At 49.2% G+C, this 27,440-nt stretch overlaps 1 protein-coding gene across 2 annotated transcripts in view; it reads right to left on the reverse strand.

The window, feature by feature from the left end:
- The window catches only part of ZHX2 (zinc fingers and homeoboxes 2), a 164,164-nt gene that overhangs the window by 122,380 nt on the left and 14,344 nt on the right, over positions 1-27,440 (reverse strand). The window contains exon 2 of one of the 2 annotated variants that reach the window (XM_030304546.1): positions 25,439-25,528. The exons of the other annotated variant lie outside the window; for it this stretch is intronic. The gene's annotated coding sequence lies outside the window, so the exon portion shown is untranslated. The remainder of the gene's footprint in view (positions 1-25,438; positions 25,529-27,440) is intronic. 2 annotated transcript variants of the gene reach the window in all.

The raw sequence follows: 27,440 nt of genomic DNA on the forward strand, positions 1-27,440 counted from the left end.
AAATAATAAGAAGAAGAGGGACAGGATCTCTCCAGGGTGGAGAACCTCTAGGATTCTGCCAGGTTCAGAATACTGTGGAGAGCGGAAGGAATCTTCCAGGTGTCTGGGAAAGGCAGGACAGTGATGGCATCACTTACCGGCCTGGGCCAGAAGCAAAACCTTCCTCATGGCTACATTCGGACCAGAAACCAGGTGGCGGCATCTATCACAGATCCCTCCAGGTAACAGGATGTTGGTGAAAAGGGCACCTAGAAGTCGTGGGCTCCAAGCCCCTCGCTGACAGCTGAGTACACAATGTTTGGATGAAGAATGTGACTTGCTCAAGGTCTGATACTGAATATTAAGCCACATCCCAGGGGCTTTTCCTTCAGCCTTTATTCCAAAGTGGAACCTCTCACAAGGTCTGGAGGCCTGGGGGTGTGAACGGGAGGGCTCCTCAGACCAGGCTTCTCACTCACAAAAGGGCATAAATTGAAACTTTTGACACAGTCCATGTCAAAACTATATGAGGCTGTCTGAATCAGAGACTCTAAGACCTGTACAATACCCTGAATTTAAGTATTTTAAATATAGGAGCACCTGGGTGGCTCAGTTGGTTGAGCCTCCAACTCTTGGTTTTGGCTCAGGTCATGGTCCCAGAGTTGTGGGATCGAGCCCCGTGTTAGGCTCTGTGCGAAGTGTGGAGCTTGCTTGGGATTCTCTCTCTTCCTCTGCCCCTCTCCCCTGCTGTCTCTCTTTATAATAAATAAAATTTAAAAAAAGTTTTTAAAGTCTTTTAAATGTAAACCTCGTGCTAAACTCACAACTCGGTTCTATAGCAGAGTATTCTGGATATCAAGAGTAAACTTGCTGATATAAAGATTTTGCAGGTTTTACGGTAATCAGTTCTCATATTTTTTCATACTTTAATGTGCCAGAAGACCGAAGCTGGGGCCAGGCTCTCTCTTGCTCTCTTTGTGGACTGATCCCATGGCAAAACGCAAACAGCAGAACCTGCTGGGGGGCCCCTTCAGTTCAGTGAATGGAAGCAGGGGGCTGGTGCAGTAAACGGAGGTGGATTACATCCATCTCAGCCAAGGCAACGGCACTTCCTATTTGCTTCCTAAGTGCCAGGAATGTGCTAACGGTTGGGTGCAGAGATGACCGCCCTGCCCATGAGGAAGCCACAGCCCGGCCAGGCAGCCAGACACTGGACGAGCTATAAAGTGATGTGACAAGTAGATGCAGAAAGTGCTGGGAGTCCCAGTGGGGAGGAGAACGTGCATCTGCCAGAGGGTGTAGCAAGGGGCAGATGGTGTGATGAGAGGCAGAGAGAAAAACATCCCCTCCAAAGATGTCCACGCCCTAATCCCCAGTGCCTGTGAATATGTTATCTTGCATGGCAAGAGGGACTCTGCAGATGTGGTTAGGTTACGGACGTAGAGATGGGGAGATGATCCTGGCTTATCTGGACGGGCCCGATGTAATCATGAAGGTCCTCAGAAGTGAAAGAGGGAGTCAGAGTGACACAGTTTGAGAAAGACTCAATGGCCATTGCTTTGAAGATGAAAGAAGGGGCCATAAGCCAAGGAACACAGGCAGCTTCCAGAAGCTGGAAAAGTCAGGGAAACAGATTCTCCCCTAGAGCCTCCCGAAGGAACAGCCCGGTGATACCTTGATTTTAGCCCCGTGAGACCCATTTCAGACTTGTGACCTCCACCAAGCTTGTGGTAGTTTGGTACAGCAGCCCTAGAACACAGACAATGGAGGATAACTCGAGTAGGACACAGGAGCCCTGGGGGACTAGTCCTGAACCGGCAGCCCTTGCCCTCTCAAAGCCTCTATTTATCTATTTCTCCCTCTGAAAAACGAGAGCACTGGTGAGGGTGGGAGATGGCTGGCTCAGTCACTACAGCACACAACTCTTGGTCTCAGGGTCATGAGTTCAAGCCCCTCATTGGGCATGGAGCTTACTTAAAAACAACAACAACAACAATAACAACAACAACAACAATAAACCAAGAGCACTGGGTGTAGACACTCTCTGATGTCCCTTCTGGTTCTGACACTTGGTGGTTTTATGAAGAAGAGGAGCAGCTACCATAATGTAATGACTGGCAACTGGTTGTGAGGGTTGACAGAAAACAGCCTGTCCCAGAGTGTGTTTGGTGGAATTTAAATTCTACGGGCTGCTGATAAGGGTTAGTCAGAAAAGAAGGCTATTCATGCAGCAAATTATTACCCATCACTTACCAGGCACTGTTCTGAACCCTGGGGAGTCGGTGGTGAACAGAACAGATGACCTCCCTGCCCTCACAGAGCTCAGATCAGAGAAGTGAACTAACACACTCTTTGTTAGGAGAGAACTAATGAACAGGCCAATTTCCACTGGTCATTATACCACGAAGAAAGTGAAACCTGGTGATGAGACAGTGTGGGACAAGGAGGCCAGCTTCTCCTGGTAGAATGGTCAGAGCTGGCCTCTCAGGGTCAAATTCGACCTGGGCTTACGTGATGAGATGAGCTGGGCGTTTGAAGAAAAGGGGGAAGAAGTATGAAAAAATATTGAGCTGAATAAAATTAAACAGAATTCTATACGGAAGAGTCCTGCGGGTTTGAACATATCAGTTGGTTCATGTGTTCACTGTCCAATGACACATTATTTTATTGAACCAGGCAGTGTTCTAGACACAAGGGATACAGTACTGAACAAAACAGGCAAGGTCCCTGGTGCGTGGAGCATTGGGAGTGTGGGGGAAACAGACAATACAAAACTCAACAGATAAATATAACATCAGGATATAAAAGGACTCGGAGGGGGCACCTGGGTGGCTCGGTCGGTTGAGCGTCCAACTCTTGGTTTTGGCTCAGGTCAAGATCTCATAGCTTTGTGGGTTTGAGCCCCGCATCGGGCTCTGCTCTGTGCTGCCTGTTTGGGATTCTCTCTCCCCCTCTCTCTGTGCCCCTCTCCTACTGGTGCCGTCTCGGTCTCTCTCAAAATTGAGAAACAAACTTAACAAAAAATAAAAGGACTCTGAGGAACAGAACGGGTATGGGGATAGGTGTTGACAGCGGTGGTAATGGTGGTCTGGGAAGATATCTGGCGTAGACATCTGAACAGAGAATTAACATGCAAGATGAATCAGTAGGCAGCATTTCCCAAACTAACATGACAACACAACCCCTTTGTCCCAGAGCATCACGCAGGACACAGGCTCCTCAGAACACACTTTGAGAAACCCTGGCCCAGAGACAGCTGAAGCATGAACCATACTCTCGCAGGACCGAGGCTAGCATGTCAGGATGGAGACTATGAATCTCATGAATACAGAGTAAGGCATTTTGTGCAGAAAGTCCCCGCCTCCAAATGCATATCAGAAAGTAGGAGAGGGGTGCCTGGCTGGCTCAGTTAGTACAGCATGTGACTCTTGATCTTGGGGTCGTGGGGTCGTGAATTCAAGCCCCATGCTGGGTACGGAGCCTACTTTAAAAAAAAAAAAAAAGCAAGTGGGAGTGACTGGGAATTCTCTGCTTGACTGCTAGTTAGTAAAGCTCTGCATAATCTCCTGAGCCATCCCAGACTCCCCCTCGGTTCTGTGGGATTCATGAAGCTTGAGGATAAGGTAAGCCCATGATTGGATGAGTCGGCACTAGCCCGTGCTGGTTTTCCCCAGAGAGCAGAATGTAAAAGAATAGGAATCCTTTTTCTAGGATGTTATGTTGCAAAGAACATGTACTTGTTTTTTCAAGCGTATCATCTGGGTGACAACGATCAATGTCCACATTTCCGGGGATCTTTACCCAAGTCCCCCTTCAGTTCTGATTAAGGAATAAATGGTGCACCCTGGGACCAGAAACAAGATCTGGGGCCCGAACAGGGCCTACGCTCATGCAAAGTGCACACCCTGAGAAAAAGACCGATATTCTCCCCAGGAAGCCACAGGGAGTTTCACTGCGAGCAAACCCCACCGTCCCTGCGATGTCCTTTCCTGTCTAGAGAAGGCCGTCTGGACTTTCTCACAGCTCAAGTCAGAGGAGGCACATTATGTATTCAAGTCCTGCTGCAGCAAGCCTTCCAGCACGCCATCCTGCCTGGGCTCCAGCAGAAACACCTCTCTGGGGAGCAGGCTCTGTTCGTGGTAAGCTGGGCTCCGGGTCCGCCAGAGGAACCGCTCTGAAAGCCCACAGAACGTGGCCTCGCCTGGCAGGTGGTAACACCGTTCACCTTCCTCGTTCCCTAGGCGAGATGTGAGCTCAGGCAGATGGGGGGGGGGGGTCTTCCCATGAAAGCCAACGCCTTTCCCAAGCCTCTGCTTCCCTGAACTGCCTGCCCGAGCCCCCATGTGGTTCCTCTGCTTGGATAATCCTCCTGCCCCTCGTCACCTTCTTGTCACCTGCCATCTTTTTCATCTTGGCTCAGTGTCACTTCCTCTGGGAAGCTGTCTGTCTTGATCGGATCAAATACCACCACTGGGGGTGCTTAGGGCACATCGTGCCTCTTTTATGAGCACCTGCAGTGGCTCTGAGTCCCAGGTCCTGCCACTCACATCCCTTCAACAAATCCCATCACCTCCCTGGGCCTCAGTTGCCAAAGGAAGGGAGGTGAAAAGATGCTCACTGTGGTTCCCTCCCTGTCCCAGCGCTCTGAGATTTCCCTTCCTGAGACAAGAGTCACAATCATTTACTTAGCACTGAAATGACAGAGAGAGCCACAGTATTGGTTTCCACACTTTTGAAGACATGACATCCCTTTTCAAATGATGCTGTCTAATCCTAAAGCAGGGAACGGGCGGAGCTACTTTGCTTAAAATGGGCCAAAGTCTGGAAGCCCTTTGTCTCTCAGCCTCTGAGGTACCTCCCCCGCCTAGGGCTCCAGAGGCACGGGTTTCAAGCCACTCCCTGGGACGGGCCTTCCAAATCTAACACTAGGGCAAGTTCCAAAGTCCACCCACTCACACCCCATGCTGACTGGTTGCCTGAATTCTGTGGGGTCCGCAGATCTTCTACTGACAAGTGTCCAAAAGACACAAAGGTTTGTCTGTTCCTCTTTAAGCTTTCTTTCAACATGTCTGATTTCACACGTAGCTCCGGAGCACGCACGAAAGGGGGATTATAAAAAGGTAGGAGAGGAGAGACCCATCGGTAAGCCCACTTCCAAATCTGTGATATGGACACAAGGGCCACAAAGGGCCACAAGCACTGGAGCAAAGGACACAAGCAACCGCTGTTAGCGCTGCCCGCTCTCTCACCGAGGAGGCACGGACACCCATGTGGGGGTGTGCTGGCCCTCAACACACCTCGGGCGCCTGAGTCCCATCGTCCTCAGCGGACCCCCCTAGACTCGACTTCGGAGTTCTGACCGTGGAGGGCCGGGCAGCAAATCAGCAGACCTGGCCATCGGTCCCCAGGAGCACCCAGCACGGTCACGGGCACGACCCGGGACTTCAGGTCCTTGCAGTAGTAGCCCACCCCTCCTCCAGAATTCAGAATTTGCTGGAACACCTCCTACCGATCACTATCACCCAGGTGTGAATCGCTGGGGGGGGGGGGGGCCTTCTACAGCCAGAGCTGCACACTCCTTTCTTTCTTTATTTTCTAACACCTTCCAAATTCATCACCCTCGACGTGGTGAGCAAAAGAACGTGCAGACATTTGTGGGGAACGGGTGAGTGCCCCTGCTTCCCCTATGTCAGGGAGATACCAAAACCCACTGAGAAATCATCTGGGAGAAGACTCCCAGGATGGGCCTTTGTGGGCACCTGTTCAAAGGTTCCGATTTGGAAGCCACAACAGCTGGCCTTTTGGAGCCAGAGAGAAAGCTTTCATATATTGAGGCCATTGATTATTATTATTTTTTTAAAGGCTCCAAAACCTCCTCTAAAGCCATCTCCTGTACTTAAACATTCCCTTAGTTCTCCCCCGCCCCCCCCCCATATTTATTTGGCTTATAAAAACGTATTAAACCAGTAGTCACTCTGCTGTCTCAGATGTGTCTACTCTCAGCCCCACGGTCTGGTGACAGTTCTCTTTATCGATCTCAAGACAGCAGCCGAAAGTCCTGTAGTCCTGTAGGTCTCCCCCTCCTCCCCACCGCCTGCCCCTCTGTCCTGTCCGGTCCTCTCCAACTTACTCTATGAAGGCTCGGTGACAGACACAGCAGGCTGGAAGGGGAGGGAGGCAGTGCTATTTATAATTCGGCGGAGTTGGCCCTCAGAACACGGCCATTTTTTCCAGGCGGACTGCCAGAGCCCACATTCCCCGGGCTCCATATATGGGCCTCTCACAGGCCCCTGTGCCCATAGCCTTGCCTCTGAGGGGACCAAGGCCGCCTGGCAAGTCAGGAAGGTAAGGCCCGATCCGCTCCTCCATGGCCGTGGGGGCCACAGCCAGCCCGGGAGCCTGGCCTCCCCGTGCTTCCCCTGGGGGGTGGTCAGAAAGCGGGGAGAAAGGAATAAGAAACCCTGAGGTCCCAGCCCGAAGGAGTTGGAGAGCAGCCGGCTTTCTCTCCGGGGCTTGAAGAAGAATGGCGAGGAAAAAATGTATTCTTGCTACGAAACATTAGGTCACCCCTTGTTTTTTGCCAAGTGGTTTTCAATTGTTTCCATCGAGATGTGACTGAGGTCCACGGCAGCCCTGCCAGCCCCCGAGGGCTCCGAAAGCCGGATTTATGGACGCCCTTGGATAGGCAGATGGGAGGGGAAGCCCAGGGAGGGTGGGCAAGCCAAGGCGAAGGAGCAGGGCTTTGCCAAGCAGATATTTTCTGCAGGCTCTCAGCTTTGATTAGCATATATTAAGGGCGCAGAGAGAGAAAGGTGTCCGGCCTCTTGTGGGCATTTGGACATAAACGCCCCCCTGCCCTCCAGAAACCAAGCACTGAGGCAAGAGGAAGGGCCTGACGGGTTGACTTGTCACTCCAGGCTTTTCTCATCTCTGTCCCTTCTAGGCCAACGCCTGTCAGGCCAGGCCGGGGCCACAAATGGGCAGGGGGTGGGGGGCCTGGAAAACCCCCCTCCACGGGCATGTGGGCGATTTTACTTCGATTTCGTGGACTGTTTCTCCAACCTTCTCAAGAATGGTCTGCAGTGGACACAGCTGTGTCAAATCAAGTTCAAGTCCTTTCTCTAAATAGCCTTTTGTGGCCATCTGGATATCTCTTCCTTAGGATGGAGAGCATCTGGTGTTATTATGAATTGTTATTATTAATATCAATAATAAGAGTCTGCCTTTATTGAGTGTTCACCATGCCATCCACTTAACATATAGCATCTCCTTTAATCTTCGTAACACCCCCAAGAGATGGATGTTCTTCTGTAGGTGAGGAAACTGGGGTGCAGAGAGGTGAAGCAGCACGTCCATGCTGACCTTACGGGTAAGTAGCAGACCCCCACTTCTGTCCAGCTCCTCACTTCCCACCTCTCTGCTCTACGTACCAGTTCCTGTCACTTGCGTCTGCGCTGTCTTTGTTCCTTTTTTCTCCTTGCAGGTGGAGGCCCCTTCTTAAATGTGTTGCCCCTTCTCTTCTCTCCTGAGCATCTAGGACAAACTAGACCCACAAAGAATCTTCACTCAGGAGGCACTTCTTCGGCCAAGGGCACCTCTCACCTGTGAGCTCTTTTCAGCGTAGGAAGGATTCTGGATTCTCTGTGGACCCCATGGCCTCTGTGGCCCTCCCTGAACAGCCAGGACCCTCTATCTGTGGAGGTCCCAGCCGTCCCGTTACTTGCTTGCCTGTGACAAATATGGGGCTGGCACTTCAGCAGGGAGAAGGAGCAGCAGGAGTTGATCAATTCCTAAGCAACAAAGATCCTGTTTTCATGCAAACGTCCTCGGCATTAAAACAAAAACAAATTCTTCCCGGGGCGCGTCCTGGATGCCAAGTCTCCTTGCAAGACACATTTTTAAGCGGGGTTCTGCGCCTGCGTGAGAGACTAACGGGGAATGGGAGGAGAGCTGTGTGCCAGGTGTCAGGAGGCAATGCAGGACCTTAAGGTGGCATGGCAACAAGTGCCTTGAGTTCCGAGCAGGTAGGGACCACCGAGGGCTTCCTGGAGGAGGGAGTTATTCCGATTCAACTCAGGGGTCTCCTGACTGATGGTGTTGGCCGGATCTTGCAGGACCTGGGTGCCCACCAACACCAGCACTACTGGAACATCGCCAGGGTCACTGGGCTAGCCCAACAGTCACAGAAACATCCACAGGGCATCTGGCCTCCAGCTGGCTCCAGCCGTTTTGTCCTTTATGAACACGGGGGTTCAAAGGCAACACTGTTAACAGCTCAAGGGCAGGGCCACGCAATTTGCTTTTGGCAAATAACTAGCAATACCAGGACTGCAGCATTTTAGTGCTGCAAGATCACCTGCTACCACCCCCTTACCGCTGATGCCTTGCCCAAGGCTCCCGGTCCAGCCAAGACTCCAGCTCAAACCTCTTTTCTCCTGCTCTCTGAGACCTCCTGCGCAGCCTCCTTTTCTCACACTGTGGAGGTATTCTCTGGCTTCAGCACATGCCCAGAAGCACTACTGGGCTGGGTACTGGGAGACACGGAGCACACAGCACCAGGCTGCGGTCTTCTCAAGCTAGCCTGCGAGCAATTCCAGGACAGGAGGAGCGCCTTCCCAATGCATCTCTCTTCCCAGCGCCTACCACAGCAAGGGGGACAGGGCAGGCAAAGGTCTGGTGCTGGGCACAGTAAACGGGCAAGTCTGGCAGGATTAAAGGGCCCATAAAGGGGCTTTGTGGCAAGAATCAGCTAATTAGAGTGGAAAGAGCATGGACTTGGGGTAGAAAAGATGTGGGCTGGCATCCAACACTGTCACCATGTCGGGGGATTGAGAGGGTTCCCCATTATCCATGTTCTCTTCCTGCCAAGCATGCAGCTGGACTCCACTTCCCAGTCTTCCTTGCAGTTAGGATGGTCACGTGGCTACACTCTGGCCAATGGACTGAAAGCGGAAGTAATGTGGGGCAATTTCAGGCCCAGCCCCTGAAAACCTCCCACATGTGGTTCTTCCATCTACCAATTGACCCAGAGTGCTCCCAGGACCGGGTTCCCGAATCCCTGTGTGGAAGACCACCTGCCAAACATCTGCACTGAATCGTGTCCGCAGGAAATAAACTCCTAAAGCGTTACGCTATTAAAATTTGGGGGTTACCGCTGTTAGCCCAACCTAATACAGTCTCTTACTAGCCATGTGGCTTTGGATAAGTTTCTTAACCTCCTGAAGCTCCAATTTCCTCATCTGTAAAATGACAATTTAAAAAACCTTCCTGAGAATGACTGGGCTAACATTTGTGAAGATCTCACAATCAAGGCTGCATTATGACTTTTGTGAGCCCTATACATTTTTGCCTTTATGGGTCCCTTCCTGCATTAAATAAAAAAAAAATAATAATAGAAATTAAAAAAACAGAAAAAATTGGGTTTTTAATATTACATCGGTATAAAGAGGAGTACAATCCAGGCCAGATAAATCATGATGCTTATTATTGTTTCTTATTTCTATATTTGATTTTATATTCATTATTATTATGTTCATTTTTTCCTTCTGATTTTAAGGGACATTAAAATCAAACATTTTGTGGGGCTCTGAAAATATCGTGGGCACTAGGCGCTATGCCTACGTACCTAACAGAGAAGATGACCCAGCTTACTACAGTGCCTGGCCCATGATGCATGCAATGAATCAAAACTATTATGGATTTTTTTTTTAAGTTTGTTATTTTGAGAGACAGAGAGGGGAAGTAGGGCAGAGAAAGAGAGAGAGAGAGAGAATCCCAAGAAGGCTCTGCACTGTCAGCACAGAGCCCAACGTGGGGCTCAAACTTACAAATGGTGAGATCCTGACCTGAGCTGAAATCAAGAGATGGTCAGTTAACTAACTTAGCCACCCAGGTCCCCCAAAACTATTACGGATTAAAAAAAATAGGAAGATGGAAGCATGAAATAGCAACAAATGGTCATGAAGCCCCTTTCACATACTTCATTTCCTCCAACTCTCACATCCACTGTATGAAATGGTTTTCACTTCTATTTTCCAATAAGAAAGGTGAGGCTCGGAGAGGTCAAGGGTCATGCTCAAGAGGGGTAGGAGCCCCGTGCATGGTGCCTCATATCAGGCACAGTGCTAGACACCTGTCTTTGTCACTTTTCATTTTCTCAACGCGGTACGATAGGGATTCTTTTTTTTTAACCCTCATTGTATGACTGAAAAAAAAAAAAAAAGATACTGATGTAAGGACAAGCGGCTGAGCTGAGAACTGAAACCACTTCTGGGGCCAAATCTAATGCTCCCTCTACCACCTCGCCTTTCCATCTATCAATAGCTCTGTCACGAGAATTGATACATGGCAGTGTCTATGGAGGGTGTCAGACGCCCCAACACCTTCTTTCATAGAGCAGAGAAGAACCTGCGCAGGGCTGAAATCCAAACACATCATGCCAGATCAGACTTGTGCTTTCTCATTCTCCACCCAAATGTACTCCTTAGAAGGTCTAATTATAGTGACTTCTATTTTCTTGTAAATAATCACATCTGTCATAACTGATTTAACTGATTCAAGGCTCCAAGTTGGCAGTCTTGAAGGCCCGAGCCAATGTGTCAATTACGCCAAGAAGGCTGTAAGCAAAAGTTGCACGAAATGGAAGAGAGAAAAAAAAATTAGTCACAGGCATATAGATGGTGGGGACCAATATGTGCTTTTTCACAACAGTAATATCAACACAAACTCCTAAACGTGGCCAATGGGTGTCAATCCGTCGGCAACCTAATTTAGTAAAACAGACACAGCCAGCCAGATCCTAGGGAATAAAAACAATCTTTTTTAGTGGAGACTCAATCCTAGAAACTGGTTTCTCCAATATCTTTCAAGTCTAAGTAAATACCCCCAGGAATTTGCCACGGCTCTTTATGCTTGTCTTCAGGAGAAAAGATGGGTTGAAGGGCTCATGTGATTCAGGAATATACAGCTTTCCCCTTTTTGAAAGTTTGTGTTATGCCACCTCACCTTTATGAGAGATCTCCATTAGTACCTGGCTTTTTGCTAATGCAAAAAGGACTTTCTATGGAAAAAAGGGCAAAAAATGAAAATAGCATTATTAGTTTTGCAGCAGCCATTAAAGAGATAGCTGCACCCCAAGCAGGGAGAGTGGCCCCACCAAGATCCTTCCCTGGGACCTACACTTAGAATCTCGGCATCAACTGCCTGTGCTTTGACTTATTTTGTGCCTCCTTTAGCAAGATGTGTCCTAAGGTATCAGAAAAGCCTGAGAGGTTTTTTGGGGGCTTGGGGAGCTGAAAAATTTCCTATACAAATGAATGGTAATTGCTCCTTTGCTTCAGCTTGCTTCAGCTTGCTCACGACAGGTTTCACAGGAACACTCTACTCTAGGACAGTGGGGGAAACTTGAAGTCTTAGTGGCTATATTTGAGCGTGGCTGTCCAGCCAGCACAGAGTGGTCGCTAGAACTTTCGATATGGACTTGGGTCCAAGTCTCTCTCCACTTCTCACTAGTGTGACTAAGCAAATCATTTAACCTTCCCCGGTGCATCTCAGCTTCCTCATCTATAAAATGGTGACAGCCTAGAACCCTCGTGGGACTGAATGATCTAAGGACTCAGTATGACAGCCTGTTGGGAAGTGTAAGCACCACATAAATGCTCATTATCATTATTAACAGATCAGCATATACTGAGTGCTGTTTTCAATCCATGGGAATGGCTTCTCTCTCTCCTAAAATAACTCCAAGCAGAAACAGTCATGCTTTCAGTCACAGAGGGGAGGTGAGACTTCTCTCCTAGGGAGGTGTTTGAAAGTCGTCTTGCCAGTTAAGCTCTGAAAGTCCCTGTGTCTGAAGGGAAGCTTCGAGAAAGGAGTATCTTCCAGGTAAGAATGTGGGAAAGTAAAAGATGGCTCTCATCCACTCCCCAGTTGCCCACAGGAAATGCTTTTGGTGACCCCAATCCTGCAGCTGGTGTAACTTCCTTTGGTCCTGGTCCATCAGTGTGAGCAGAGGGGTTAAGAGCAGATTCTGAAGCCAGACTTTCTGAACTTTGAGTACTGCTCCGTTCTTTACTTATGGTGTGATCTTGGACAAGTTATCTGTGTTTCAGTTCCTCATCTATAACATGAGGGTAATAACAATACCTACCCCTTAGGGTGCTAGTGAGGAATGAATGAATGAATACACGTCCAAAGCTCACAATAGGACCAGGTACATAGGAAGCAATTAGCATCCGGCTTGCAATGGCCATATTACAGTCATTGGCCTTCCCCTCATCCCGTGTTCATTAACATGCATGTTTAACAGCTTTTCCACACCAACCCCCTTACTAGGAAGGAGATTCTTTAGTCCACATAGAAGATCTGAAAAGAAAACACAGTATTAAGAACTCCATGATCTATACCTGAATCTGCAAGAGAGGCCCAGGGTCACCTCCTTCAAGGGCAGTTCATTTCCAGGGTAGAAGTGTGGGGGAAAAAGGCTCTGGACTGAGAATCGAGAGGCCCAGGTCCTAGGCCAGTGCCATTTTGCCCACTCTGTGGCCTTGAGCAAATCACTTCATCTCTCTGGGTATTAATTTTCTCAGCTGTAAAAATAGGGGACTTTGGTTGTGAATCTCAATTTATTCGTCTGTAAACAACGGTAATAGGAATAACTATCCTATAACACCACATCATGTAGTGCGAACCAAATCACGCATCCCATGTAAAGGTGGACAAGGGTCCTGAGCATGGCCCATAAGGCTCTGGACCATCCAGTTCCTGTGTCTCCTGGCCCACGGCTCTCCCTTCACTTGTTCTGTTCCACACACTGGCCTCCTGGCTTTTCTCCCACTCCCCAGGCACACTGCTACCACAGGGCCTTTGCCCCAGCTTTGTTCCTCTGCCTGGAATGCTCTTTCCATAAATAGTCCCATGGCTCACTCCCACTCCATTTTCAAATACTGGATTATTATTTTTTCCACAGCTACTATCACTTTCTTGCATAGTGCACGATTTCCTTGCTTATGATGACTACTACCCTTTATTGTCTGTCTCCTCCCAGGCCAAGGATGTGTGTTCCAAGAGGGCAGGATTCTATTTTGTTTCTGTCCCGCAAAAGCCTAGAAGACTACCTGGCACATAACAGGTGATCAGTAACTATTTGATATTTACTGAATGAATGAATGAATGAATGAATGAATGAAGAGCACTTTGTACAGCAAGAAGGTGCTTACTGAATTTGGGGCAGCCTTCCTAAATGTTAAGGGGAGATTCTTACTCCTCCCCTGCCTTCTTTCCATGAGGAAGGATCCTTACTTAGTCACCCTGGACCCGTTTCCATCCCTGTCACCCACGTTCGCCTAGAAGTGGAGTAAAGCATCTCGCTGGCGGATGAGTCACTGGTCCATTTCTTGACTCAATGAAGTTAAGCTGCAAACTTCACAGATGCAATTTCTTTGCCTGTTCTGGCTCTGCCATCAGACAGAGCAATGGCTCTAAGTGAGTGAGTCTGCTTTGCAGGCTCACAGTTCCCTCCTTGGGTTCTGTGTGGCGTGGGGTGCAGGACAGGGGGCATTAGAAAGACCTTCTAGCCAGCAGATGTACGTAAGTCATGCTCACTAGCCTGGCTCTGTCAGGAACAAAGTGGACATTAAAAACAATTTTTTTTTAATGTTTACTTGTTTTTGAGAGAGAGACAGAGAACTAGCTGGGGAGGGGTAGAGAGAGAGGGAGACACAGAATCTGAAGCAGGCTCCAGGCCCTGGGCTGTCAGCACAGAGCCTGAAACGGGGCTTGAACCCACGAACCATGAGATCATGACCTGAGCCGAAGTCGGACACTCAACCGACTGAGCCACCCAGGTGCCCCACTTGTATCTCTCTTGATTGGTCTCGAACCTGGTCAAGCAACAGCGCTGTGCCATTTACTGACCCCTAAAACTTCAACTAAATATTCCAAATTTTAACAAGCGAAGCCTTATGTTCTTTGTTTCCAGACTGTTTTCGATCCTAGTCGCTCTCCTTCCACGTATTAGTTTGAGAATGTCCCACTTTGCACACAATACTGCAAACTGCTGAGCACAATTCTGTGAGGAGGCTTGTTCCCAATGCTGCTAAAAACTATCTCCACATCCCTCTTCACACCACTAGTCCTTCCGGGACCTGCAGCCCATACAGCCTTTCCCACCCAGGATCTGCGGTGCCTCAGGGTTCTGTCTCCCGCTCTCTCGTGGGACTTGATGCTGTTCTTCAAGTCACTAGATTTGGCTCATTCTTCTTGAGATCTTCTAAATGGCTGTGCTTATCATCCAATAAACCCACTAATACTCCCAGCTTCGTGTTATTTCTGACCACAGTGAAATGCAAGTAACCATTGCCTGAAGGTCTGCAAGGTCTCGGGCGTGGCACGAGGCATTCTCCTTGCCTTGTCCCTTAAACAAACCGATGAGGCAGGTGTTACTATCCCCCATTTTACAGATGAGGAAACTGAGGTTTTCAGAAGTGAAGCACCTTCCCGTATCACTGTAGCTTGTAAGAAGCAGTGTGAGTTCCAAAGGCCACACATCGGATGACTCCTAGGGCTAGCATTTAGGTTAGAATAGGGGTGAGCCCAGAGAGCCAGACTCGCCACCAGGAACCTCAGTCCGGACAATTCTACTCAGATCTGTCAATACCCTCTGGTGCGGTCATTTAACCTGCAAACTTATCCAACGGCATCATCCAACATTTCTCCATCATGTTTCCAAAGAACTCATGAGTGCCTTTCTCAAACACCTCGATTAACACCAGAGATGCTTGACTTGGGGCGTTCTCCTCATCTACTAGCTCAAAAGCCATTTTTGAAGAAATGAAGCGAATCTGCTTCACTCTGAGCTCGGTGAGTCCATGCCGGATTCGTTCTTCCCTCTCACAGCCCCGGCCGGAGAGTCCAGGGAACCTGGAGATTTAAGGAAGCTAAGTCCACCACTAGCTGAATCCGGGGGTGAGGGGAGACCCGTAGTGAGGCACTGTCTGCCTTCTCCAGCACGTTGGTGGCAAGGAGGGGAGACGGCATTAGAATCAGGAAGCAAAATGATTCATTTGGCAAGAAGAGATCTGTCCAAATCACTTGCCTGTTGTAATTGTGGAGCACTCGGCTGCTCTAGGCTGAAACAGCAACCCCAGACTGCGTTCCTGAAGCATTCAGGAAATAGTGACAGCGAGTCATTTAAGGAATCCAGAAAAACAGCCTGCATTTATTCAACTCTTACTATTTGCCAAGCATTTTGCACAGTGCTGGGTTTACATGATCTTGTAAAATGCTTTCTCTTTCTTAAGTTTACTTATTTATTTGGGAGAGAGAGAGCGTGGGAGAGAGAGAGAGCAACTGAGCAGGGGAGGGGCAGAGAGAGAGGGAGAGAGAGAATCCCAAGCAGGCTCCATGCTGTCAGCGCAGAGCCCAACGCAGGGCTCAATCTCAGGATGCTGAGATCATGACCTGAGCTGAATTCAAGAGTTGGACGCTTAACCAACTAAGCCACCGAGGCGCCCCTCATAAAATGCCTTAAAACCATTTTTAGCAAAGAAATACATGCTCATAATTAAGAAATGAAATACTACAGAGGCTTATAATGAAAACCACCGGCTTATGATAAAAGTTAACCCCCTCCAACATACTCCCCAGAGGCAACCTTTTCTAACTCTTTCTGTTTCTAGCTCTTTCGGCAGCCACTTCTCCAAGTATAGGATTTCCTCTAATCTGCAAAAATATTGTATTATGTAGACAGTGATTACCTCTCTTTACAGGTGATGAAATGGTGGCACACTGTGGCCTCGGGGCACACGGCTGGAAAAGGGTGGAGTCATGATTCAAACTCAGGTCTGCCTCACTCTTGGTCCCGCCATTTTTTTTTTTTTTTAAGGTTTGTTTATTTTTGAGAGAGAGAGAAAGAGACAGACAGACAGAGCGCAAGTGGGGGAGGGGCAGAGAGAGAGGGAGACACAGAATCCAAAGCAGGTTCCAGGCTCTGAACTGTCAGCACAGAGCCCGACGCGGGGCTGGAACTCACGAACCACGAGATCATGACCTGAGTCGAAGTTGGACACTTAACCAACTGAGCCACCCAGGCACCCCTTGGTCCTGCTCTTAAACTTCACACCCCACAGCCAGCCTGTCTGGAGCTTACCTAGTAAAGGATGTGGCCCAGGTCACATCAGGCACATGTGCCCCCGATGGCTTGTGAGGTTACCTATGGTCTAAAATCACTTCCAGCGGACATAACTAAGTAACACCATGGCATTGCGCATAAATGAGCTCTCTTTGCCCCTGGGAGGTTTGTTTTCAGCTCTTCTTTCTAGTTTCTTTGGGTTCTTCCTCCTCTAGCCACTTCAACCGTCTCTGCCCTTTCTGCTGTGATACACCTGCTAATAGGACTTCAGAGGGCGGGTCTCTGAGGCCCTTATTTCCCTCTGGAAGCTTCCTCAAGCTGAAAGGTGGTACAGAGGGCATTTGTCATCATCTCTGTTAGGATGTTGCAAAAAAAAAAAAAAAAAAAAAAAAAAAAAAAAAGACCAGTCCCTCCCAGATTCAGGTTTTATAAAGAAATGATTTTCCTTTATTTTGTGGCTGTAGCTAGTGCTTGAGAAAATGTGTGTGAGGTGCAAAATGTAACATTGACAAGATTTGTTAATAATATAGCTGCTGGGGGTGGGGGCGCATGGGTGGCTCAGTCATTTGAACATCCAACTCTGGGTTTCCGCTCAGGTGATGAGCCCAGGGTTGTGGGATCAAGCCATCGGGCTCCACGCTCAGCGTGAAGATTCTCTTCTCTTTCTCTCTCTCTCCCTCTGCCCCTCTCCCCTGTTCACATGTGCGGCCTCTAAAATAAAATAATTAAAAAAAAATAACATAGCTGCTGGTAAGGAGCTCCAACCCAGACTGGTCAGGTTCAAATCTTAGAAAGCGCCCTCACTAGCTTCCATATCCTGACAAGGTACTCTCCTTCCTACAACTGATTCTGCAGCTGCAAACCTGAAAGGGTGTGCTGAGGATTATGGATTATGAAGGATGAACCGTGTGGGTTAATACATGTGCTTTGAACTCTGCTGACCAAGGCCAGCGCTGTCATTTACTAGAAACCTGTTCTAGCACCCTGCAGTTTACGTGAGGTGCCCACATACACTGTATGTGGTCCTCATATCTACAAGGAGTCAGGGCAGAAATGATTATTAGTCTCTTCAAAATATTTAAAGGTATAATTATTAGCCCCATTTTACAGATGAGTAAGAAAACTGAAAGAAAAAAAAAAAAGGCGACAGGATGGTTCAGAGTCCGAAGGAGTCACTAAGAACCCTTTTGAACTTTCCTGCTAACAAGGCTGGGTGACTTTGGACAAGTCACTGTACCTCTCTGAGCCTCACTCGTAAAATAAGAGGGCCTTATCTTACAGAGAGGCAATAACACTGAAGTTCAGAGAAGGTATCCTGAGTCAGACTCTGGATTTCAATTAGCGGTCTTCCACTCATCACCTGGGTGACTTCGGGCAAATTACTTCATTTCCTGGCGCCTCCGTTTCCTCATCTGCAAAATGGGGCTAATAATAGACCCCACCCTAGAAGGTAGTTATAGGAATTGAATGAGTAAACCTGTGTTAACATCTTGGGAGGAGGCCGGGCACACAGAAGCCCAACATCAGTGATTAGTACGGAGCCTCACATGGCCCGCCCTAAGCCCTGTGTATCGGTACCACGATCCCTATCTTGACTGTGGGGTGCCCGCTGGGCAGGATGCTGGCTGTGGTTACCAGGTTGGGTGGCCCCCGACAGGAGTGTTAAATTTGCCATCTAAATTCAAAGGCCACCTGCAAGTGCCTAACATTTCAATCTGAATGGAAAACCCTTTTTTTCTATTTCTACCTACAACACTGACGATGGTGTTTTGCTTTCCTTCCCATACAGCCTGGAAATCCTGAATAAATGTCAAAAAGGATTCATGGAGTCAACAAATATGCGCGAGTATTAAAACTCTTAGGAGTGAACCATGTCCTACGTTACCAGAAGCTTAAAGGGATGAGACTTTCAATTTCATTACTCGATAAATATGCCCATTTAGGGCCCAGGTGAGATGGCTACAATTTGTAGCTAATAAGTTGGCTGGAAAGCGTCTGAGCCCGCCTAGGAGCCCGCGTTGCCTCACATTTTAGGGCCCAGCCACCGCGACAAAGTAGCAGTAGAAGCAATAATGGCTCCCGCTCACCAACCACACAGATCAGAGGGTCATAGGACAGCAAGGTCCCACCCCAACTTCGAGACGCAGAGAAAATGAATCTTTCTGTGCCTCACCTTTCCTATCCGTCAAATGGGACAAACAAGAATACCCCATAAATGCGGCTTAAGTGATTTACAACAGTGACCATAGCAGGTGCACAGTCAAGGTTAGTTGGTACTTATCATGTAAGACAGCCTCTCTCCGGTTCCAGGGGCCACCCCTCCGTTTGCTCTTTCGGGCCCTGCAGCTGTTGCTCACCCAGGGCTTCCCCATTTCCTGCTGGCTCTACTCATCCCTGAGCACCTACCTGTGAACGGTCCATTCACTAATTCCCGTTACTACTCCACGTTCTGTCGGGGGCCCTGACTCAGATGCCTGTATGTATACTGTGTCCTAGGCAGTTTTCATGAATTTCTCTAATGCTTCCAGCACTCTTGTGAGGGAAGCATTATTGTGCCCATTTCTAAGGACTAGAAAACTGAGGCTTGAAATCCAGTCCCAGTTTCACAATTAGGAAGCTATTCAGCTAAGTTTGAAATTCAGGCCTAGCTTTCACACCCAGGCCTAGTTTAACGCCCAGTGAAAAGGAAACATGTATCCATGGCTTCCCCAAAGCTTACAGAGAAGATGTGATGACAATCTTCTATGACAACTCCTCCGAGAGGAATAAGAATAGTGACCCTGACAACGGCCAAGGGCACCTGGATTGGAGTGTTAGTCAGAGATGGCTTCCCGGAGGAGGAGATATTAACCCGACTCATAAACGATGGGGGGGTTATTCTGGGAACAAAGAAGAAGGGCTACCACGTATAAATTTAGGTCCAGAGGGAGAAGAGAAAGAAGACGCTTTTTGAGGAGCTGCAAGCAGTTCAAAACTCCTGGAGCAGAGCGCTCCAGGGGGAGGGAATGACGAGAGGGGGCTGCATCCTGCCCAGGGAAATGCCACGAATGCTGGGCTGAGGACCCGGACCTTTTTCATACCAGTGTTTGCAGAAGTGAGGCTTACACAGACAGAGCTCTGGTCACCTGTCTGTGACCGCCAACCCCTCCGAGACAGAATGTCTATTTCAAACCTTCAAACCCAGCCCGGAGCTCTGTATACAACAGGTGCCCCAAAAATGAGACTGACAACTGAAAAAAAAATGATATTTGAGAAGCGCTCCTCTGGGTCTGAGCAGATGCCGCCCGTGCCCTACCGCGTGCCCCCTTCCGCGCACTTGAGCCTCATAGAATTCTAACTGCCAACACCTGTGTTTTCTTGCTTGTGGGCTCTCTCTGGTTTCCGGGCCCACTTTGCTTCCTGAGTGGGTACTGGTGAGTCCCATGCCTGCCACACCCCTTGGGTGGGCCATGCGGTCCCGTGAGCTGCGGCCCCAGGTGCCCACCATGGTAACTTGCTGGAAAGTACTTCGTGTCCCTCCCCCCCCCCCCCCCCCCCCGCCTTCTCTTCCTAGGCTCCCTTCCTGGCTCCCTGCCAGAGATTCCTATACTTCTCAAATAAACCACCTTCACTTAAATCTTTGTCTTGGGGTCTCCTTCTGAGGAGTCAAACGAAGACAGTCTGATTCTTGGTTTCATAGACTGAAAGGGCTTCGGGGGTAAAACTCTTCGGGGGCAGGAGATGGACGGTCCACAGCAGGTTAGTGGTGGGAGCGGCGAGCATCCTACGTGCTGGTTGAGGGCACCGAGTGGCTGCTGTGCACACAGAACCAACCCAGGGTCCTGTGTTCCAGTCTCAGCTCTGGACACAGTAGCATCTCCTAGAAGGAACACGGGCCTTCGAGGAAGGCAGATCTGGGTCTGAATCCAGACGGGGCCACGTTAGGCAGGTGGCTCCTATCGGAAGTTAGGTGGCCTCCCAGGACCTCAGCTGGCTCAGCTGCTGTGATGTCACCCAAGTGTCAAAACTAAGGAAAACACCTCGCTAAGAGAAACGAGGCTCCTTTTCGTGTCTTTTTAGGAACTCCGTGTTCTCTGTTCTAGCTGCTTTCTGCACACCGCCAGTCTAGCAACGATCGCATCCTATGGGCAACCTCGCGTTTTACATATTTGCCTCCTAGGAGCCTGGAGGCACCTAGAAGACGGGGGTTCAGTTTTGCTCAGCTTGGCATCCCCAGCATGTAGCACCACCACACCTGGCACACAGCAAGCATTCGATGAATGTTTGTTGAGCGAACGAATGGTAATAGCGAAAGAACAAAGAACACCTACTAGTGATGATGGGTTGTCTGGAGTGTTTGCACGTTCGTGGGATCTCAGTGTCGAGTCCTACTGTGCACCGGGCATCGTTCTCTGGACTTACAGGTGTGGTCAAGGCCGCCGTGCTCCTCCCTCATGTGGTGGCTTACCCGCCAGAGGGACAGAGCAAAATGTTTCTCGACCCAGGCCGCCCAGCAGACCAAGCCAGGAAGCTTTTAAGGAGTCTCTCCCAAGATTCTGGTGGAATCACCTGGGGTGGGGCCTGGCGTTGGGATTTTTTTAAAGCTTCTCAGGTGAATATAACGGGCCGCCAGGGCTGCTCACCAGCGGGATCAAGAGAGAAAAATAAGATCATGTCAGGGAGGGAAGAGGGTTGTGAAGGAAACAGAACAGGGCATGTGATTTGGCCCCAAGGTTGGCAGTGGAGGGGGAGGGAGGGAAGAGGGGACGGTCTCCCCCCAGGAGACATTTGGCTGCATCTGGAGGCATTTTGGGGAAGGTGCTGCTGGCATCTGGTGGAGGAGGACCAGGGGTGCTCTCCACACCCCAAGGGGCACAGCACAGCCCCCACGACAGACAACTGCCTGACCCCAAATGTCGGCAGTGCTGACGTAGAGAAACCCTGGTCTGGAGGGGCAGGGGCAGAGACCACTGCAGGGAAGGCTTCCCCGTGGAGGTGAGGGTAGAGCTGGAAAGTGAGTTCTAGCACGAGTCTCTGGAGGAAGCGACGAGAGGCAAGGAATGTGAGGTGGGCCCGGAGCCACCATCACAGCCTCGAATAGAAAGACACCAGATGGCTAAACCACCAAGTCTGGCTCTGACCACCTACTAACCTAAGAGCCCTCGCACCTCTGCTCCTGGCATCATTTTGGGGTTGCTCGCTGGGGCGGGGGAAGGGAGAGGGAAATTCGGCTGCTTTTGCTTGGCTGCTTTCACTTTTAAGTCCCCACCCTCTTTCCAGGCTCCAAACCGAACCGGAAAGGGGGAAGGAGAGGGTGCTAATCCAGGCTGACCACTCAGAAGTCCCCAACACCACCTGCGGGCCTACCTCCTCCTGTTCTCCTGAGGCATCTCCCACCCCCAATCCCTGGTGTCCAAAAGCTCTGACTGCTGGGGGCGGGGGGAAGGAGCCTGCTTTGGAGACATCCTGCCAGCTTCCCCCAGCCCTGGGAGAAGTGATTTCCCAAGAGAAACAGGGATCCACAGAGCCATAAATAAACACGGCATTCCAGAGGAGGAGGGGTGGGAGGGCAGGTCTGGCCAGCTTTGTCCCCCCTCTCGGAGATGGCTTTGTCCCCCTCGAGGAGATGGCCGGTTAACTTTTCCAGCCAGGCACTGGGACCTGAGAACCTGCCAGCCCTCTCTCCAGCCACCCCCACCCCCCACCAGCCGCCCCTTCTTGGTGCTTCCCTGTAAATCAGTTGCAGACCCACTGCCTTGGGAGTTTGGACTGTCAGCAGCTGCACGGAGCAGCCTGCTTGCTCAACACCACGTGGGTTTTCCAAGGAAACGTCACCATAGTTCCACGGGCAATTTCGGTGGAAAGTCGAGTTCTTTTGTACAAGGCTTCTAGAAAGGTCTGAGTCAACTGGCCGCTCAGAGGCAGCCAGGGTGGCAGCAGGCATCTGACAGCCGGCCCTACCTGCAGAAGTCCTGCCAACCTGGAGCGGGCAGAGACAACCCGCCCTGCACACTTCAGGGAAGAGAAGTGGCTCAGAGGCTGTAAGGTCACCCCTACTTTACGAGCAGGGAAACTGAGGCTGGAGAGGGAAAGAACGACCCTCTCAATGTCAGCAGGCAGCGGGTGGCTGAGCTGGGTGTCTCCAGGCCTCCTGATTCCCATCTGTGCATGGAATTTCTTTCAGGCCACGTACTTGTTCCAGAATCGTGGGGAAGTTCCACGAGGGCTCATCTGAACAGAAAGACAGTGACTGTCCAGAAGTGGCAGTCACCTTCCTCCAAACGTGATTGGGGGGGGGGGGGATGGGAGGACACTGCCAAACATTTCTGCTTCCTTACTTTCTAGATTCCTCTTCTGAAATGAAAACATTCCCCTTGTGTTTCCAGAGCCCCTGAATAGAAGCTCCGTGTCAAAATCCTGTTCATGAGGAAAGATGTCAAGTCCCAACTTATGAAACTCATTTCACAAAAAGGGGCATTATGGGAAATTTGCAGGAGTATGTTTACTTAAAAAATTATTTTATTAAAAACTACACTTTGCCCAATTTTGCCCAATATAACCTGAGAATTTTATTATAGGCACCCACAATGAAGTAGGTAATTAGGCAATAAATAGTCCCCTTCTGCAAACCTAGGATTAAGAATTTTCTCATGGGTTGTTATTTTAACCAACCCTACACAAACAGTCTTTTCATTCATTAAAAGCCTTGATTCACAGAGTATCTACAGCTCAGAACTTACAAAACAATTAGTCTCAATGTGTATTTTCTGCGACTAAGGTTGTACACAATACCTATGTCCTGTCAAATAAAAGACTCACAAATTAAACTTTTCAGCTGTACTATGTTTTAGCTGTGTGTATGTGTGTGTATGTGTGTGCGTGTGCACCTGTGTGGGTACGTGGGCGTGTGTGTTCACCTGTGTGTGTACGTGTGTATAACCCGTGTGTGTGTGTGCATGTGCACCTGTCTACACAAGATATAACTTCCAGCTGCAGGTTTTTGTTATGTTTTTACAAGTCTTTCAGGCAAGCCTCTCACATGGTTTTCACTGGGGGGGGGGGGGAACCTGTGTTCTTTGTTCTTTTATTCCTGTGGTTTAATATGATTTCCATCCTCTCTCCCTCCCACCCTGCCTCCCCGCCCTCCACTGCTCTCTCCTCCCTTGGGAAAAGACTTGGCACGAAGTGACCACTAGCTATCCTCATGACTAATGCAAGCATTTGCTGTTAACCTGCATTTAGGGTTGCCGATAGCACATGGTGCAAAGATGTTTCATTAGTTGCCAGAACAAATGACCCATGTGCCAAATCTCCAACAGCTTGTGTCCCGGATAAGGGTCACTGTGGGTTCACTAGTGCTGCCTGCCTCAGAAATTCCACAAATATTTACTGAGCAACTACTCTGCGCAAGGGGTGGCCACTAGAGCTTGGGGCTCCACCGTGCTGTCCAGGACACGGTTCCTGCCCCTCTCGGAAGGGGTTGCAGGCCTGGCACACAGCTACCATGTGAACCCAGGATGGGAGAGGAGGGCAGGATGTGATGGAGCCACGATGAAAGAGATGTAATAGTGGCTGGGGTCCTCTGTCATCAAGGGCATCTGAACCGCAAGACCGACGGACGCTTGCCCCACCAGATGAGCTACAGGAGTCAAAAGCGTTTTGTTTTTCTCGTAAGTAAATTCAAATGCCCGTCATTTGTGCAAAGCAAAGGCGGAGGGTTAGTGGGCGGGCAGAAGGACAGGACTCCTCCAAAATCTCAGAATGAGGGAGGCTGCCCACAGCCCCGGATCCAGCCCTGTCACCTGGATGGAAAACTTCTCACGGTCAGGAAGATGGAGCCCTGAAGGCCCCTCCTCGGATTACCAGGATCATGAAAGCCAAGTTCTCCTCACCGCAGAGATAACCGAGTCATGCCATTACTTTCGGAGACCCAAACTCCGCAATTTAAACCCTGAGTGAAAAAATGTGATGTTCACCAAAACCAAAACTATTTAATAGACATACTTCCCCAGACATATACCTCCCCCACCTCCACCCCCCCACCCTGAAAGTCTAAAATGATTAGTTTTTGTCAGAGAACTTGGCCATAAAATTCTAATACCGAAAAACAAGCAAGAAAACCACACACACACACACACACACACACACACACACACACACGTGAAGCACAAGCAAAAAGCACAGGGTTGGAGCCCAGGTTCCACTGCTAATCATCTGACATTGTACGTGTCCTTTACCTTCTCCATGATGGAGGGACTGCTTCCTCAAGCACCCCCTCAAATTGGGGGGCTAGGCGGGAGATGAGGCTGGTCAGCGCTCCTGCCCTGGGCCCCCAGGGTAAATGGAAAGGCACACTGTCAAAGGTATAAAGTGCCTAAGAGGGGTAGAACCCTGTATCCTTAACATTCCTGAATGGAAGCGCAGTAGAGGGAGGAACTCGTCTTGAATCACTGGTAAAATCTGTTGCTCTGGAATGCGCTTTGAGACTGAAACATTTTAAAGAAGCAGAAGGGCCTAGAGTATTTCACAACCTAGAGAGAGCCTTGGTTTCCTCTACTATAAAACCTCAGAGGGGTGGACTAGGTGATCTCAAATGTTGGCTTTATCACCGGCTGGCTGACCGTCTGAGACAGGAACTAGTGCGAAGTTGGTAACCAACAAACGCTGGGCTGTTCAATCACAGGATCAATTGGCTGAAGGGGGTCCTTGCTTTCCAAGCAGAGCCCAGGTGCCACAGGCCATGTTCTTGAAGCCAAAACTCAAATACATGATCATTCCAGGCAGGAATGATCGAGGTCCTGAAGTTATCTTTCAAGGACATTTTTGAAAATCTAGAAAGTCCCACGGAGAAATAAATCAGATTGAAAGCACCTCAGTATTTCTAGTATTTACCAGCGTGTCTGATGCATAGTAGGTTCCTGAATATTTCCTGTACGAATAAACCAAATGTCCAGCATCCGTAACGCTTCCGGCACACCTCGGAATAGACAGGCATGGCAGAATACCCCCAAAGCATTCAACTACTCACCTGAATAGCACCGCTACGCAACCCTAGGCCTTTCCTGCATCCCCCAACATACTCCCAAACCTCACGAATTGAGTGTTGGGTTGAGGATCAGCTAGATCTGCCTGTGAGGCTGGGCTCTGCCTCTTCCTAGCCATGTGACTTCTCTGAGCCTCAGTTTCCTCATCTGTTATATACAGATAATCAGGCCTCTCTCAGGAGGAAATTAACAGTAAAGGACCTCCTAGGGGAGTTGGGTGGAGTACATAAATTTGTCCACATAGAGCTGAGAATCCGCCTGGCACATCGCGCTCTCGAGGCAAATGCTGGCCATCAGAGTTACTCACTAGTGCTTGGCAGCAGCTGTGGGCTCATTAACGTTCATTTTCTTTACCCCGCATTGGATGTTCAATGTAAATCCAAACTGCAATGGTATTCTACAAAATAAGAAAGGTAAAGATGTTGCAAAAAATTATTTTTAGTGTTTGGTGGCCTTTCTGAGCATTAGGACGGCTCCTCCACATCCCAATTGACAGAGACAACTGAGCGCTGTCCTTAGAGCCAAAGTGGCACCGGACTAAGTGTCTGGAAGCTGTGTTCAAGTCTGGGCTCTGCCACTGATCCTCTTTACTCCCTGATCCCCAGCCAGGCTTACAGGAACAATGACTTGCTGGAATAGCACGGCCAGTCCAGGGCTTCACAGGTCAGAAATATGTACTGCTCACCAAACACTCATATTCACATCCACTCTCCCCACCCCTGGTTTCCCAGCATCCTAGAGTTAGGCAGGGGGAGGAGAGGTGATAGTTTTAGGGAGTGCGTATGTGACCATTTAATTTTCTTTTCCTCTGCTCCAGCAGCCTGAAAGCCAATTGTTTCAAATGCTGTGCCCACCAAGTCAAGGCTGCCTGGATCCCTAAGTCCCAGCTTCGAAGAAAGCTACCTTGATGACCGGTTGCCTTTCAGCACACCTCCAAAGACTAAGAGATAGACCTTGCTTTGTTAAGCCACTAGGATACTGGGGCTTAGTGGTCACTGCATCATAACTGACGACTCATGTACATTTATTCAGCGCCTATTCCAGAAGGCTCATGCACGTCTGTCACAGGATGGCCAGTTATTTTCAACCACACACTCAGTACACTGAAATCTCAGTGAGACCATCTTCCCATCACATGAGATGGTCCAGCAAGATTATGAAGATTTAGTAAATCTGGCCATCTCTCTCGTGACAGGTACTTTTTTTCTTGCCTCCCCAGAGCAGGGAAAAATTGTTGACGAAACTGTGAGAGGACAAATATCTTGAGAATGAGAAACTGGCCAAGAAGCACCTGGTAAGGGAAAGGAAAAAGACGCTCCTGTTACTAATTCTACCTGTGCAGGCTTTCATAAGCAAAATCTTAAACTCTGGAAGGGAATACAGAACCAGTTTCCCTGGTATCCCATGTGCTAAGGCACTTAACACAGACTTTTTTTTTTTTTTTTTTTAATAATCTCCACACCCAACGTGGAACTCAAAGACTCACGACCCTAAGATCAGAAGTCACATGCTCTTCCGACTGAGCCAGCCAGGTGCCCCAACACAGACTCTTAATACTCTTTACCTAACACTCCAACATTGTGATGTGGCCACAGATCCCCTGGGGTCTGATGTCACTCAGACCTGGCTTTAAATCCCAGCTCGGCCATTTCCCGTATAACTCAGGCAAGCTAATTTCTTAAAACTTCAATTTTCTCATACATAAAATAGGTATAAAAACGTCTACCAAGTGGGGTTATTGGGAAAATGAAACAATTTAAAACAAGATTCAATGGGTGGTACGTAGCATTCAATCGGTTTGGTTTCCTTTCTCTCTAACACCTTTACAGTAGAGTTTGGTCTCAAGTTCAGACTTTGCAAAAAACATAAAAAATAAAAGAAAGTTTAATATTGAAAGTAGTAGAAAGACCCTGCAACAACACCTGTGACGGTGCTGTAGGTGTCACGTGGGACAAGTTGGAGGGAGGCAGTGGATCCAGGCTGCACAGATAGGCCAGGGATCCAGAAGAGGCAGTAGGGCTGAGCCAGGGAGGCAGGCGGCTTGGCAGAGTTTGGCCAAAAGATCCTGAATCCGGGACAAAACCAGTCTGGGACGGAAGCTTCCTCCACTGCTTCCTGTTACAAAATGGTCCAAGTTGACTGTCCTTCCAGGCAGTGTCAAGAACCTGCCACCAGGGGCAGCAGCGAGCAGCAACGCATCTGGCTGCCAACTTGTGTTGACCGAGAGCACAGGCTCCCAAACAGTAAAGGGTCCTTTACTCATCCTCAGTAACAATCCAATCACATGAGAGATATTCATTTTGAACCTA

This window comes from Lynx canadensis, chromosome F2, assembly GCF_007474595.2.
Source record: "Lynx canadensis isolate LIC74 chromosome F2, mLynCan4.pri.v2, whole genome shotgun sequence".
Classification (NCBI taxonomy): domain Eukaryota; kingdom Metazoa; phylum Chordata; class Mammalia; order Carnivora; family Felidae; genus Lynx; species Lynx canadensis.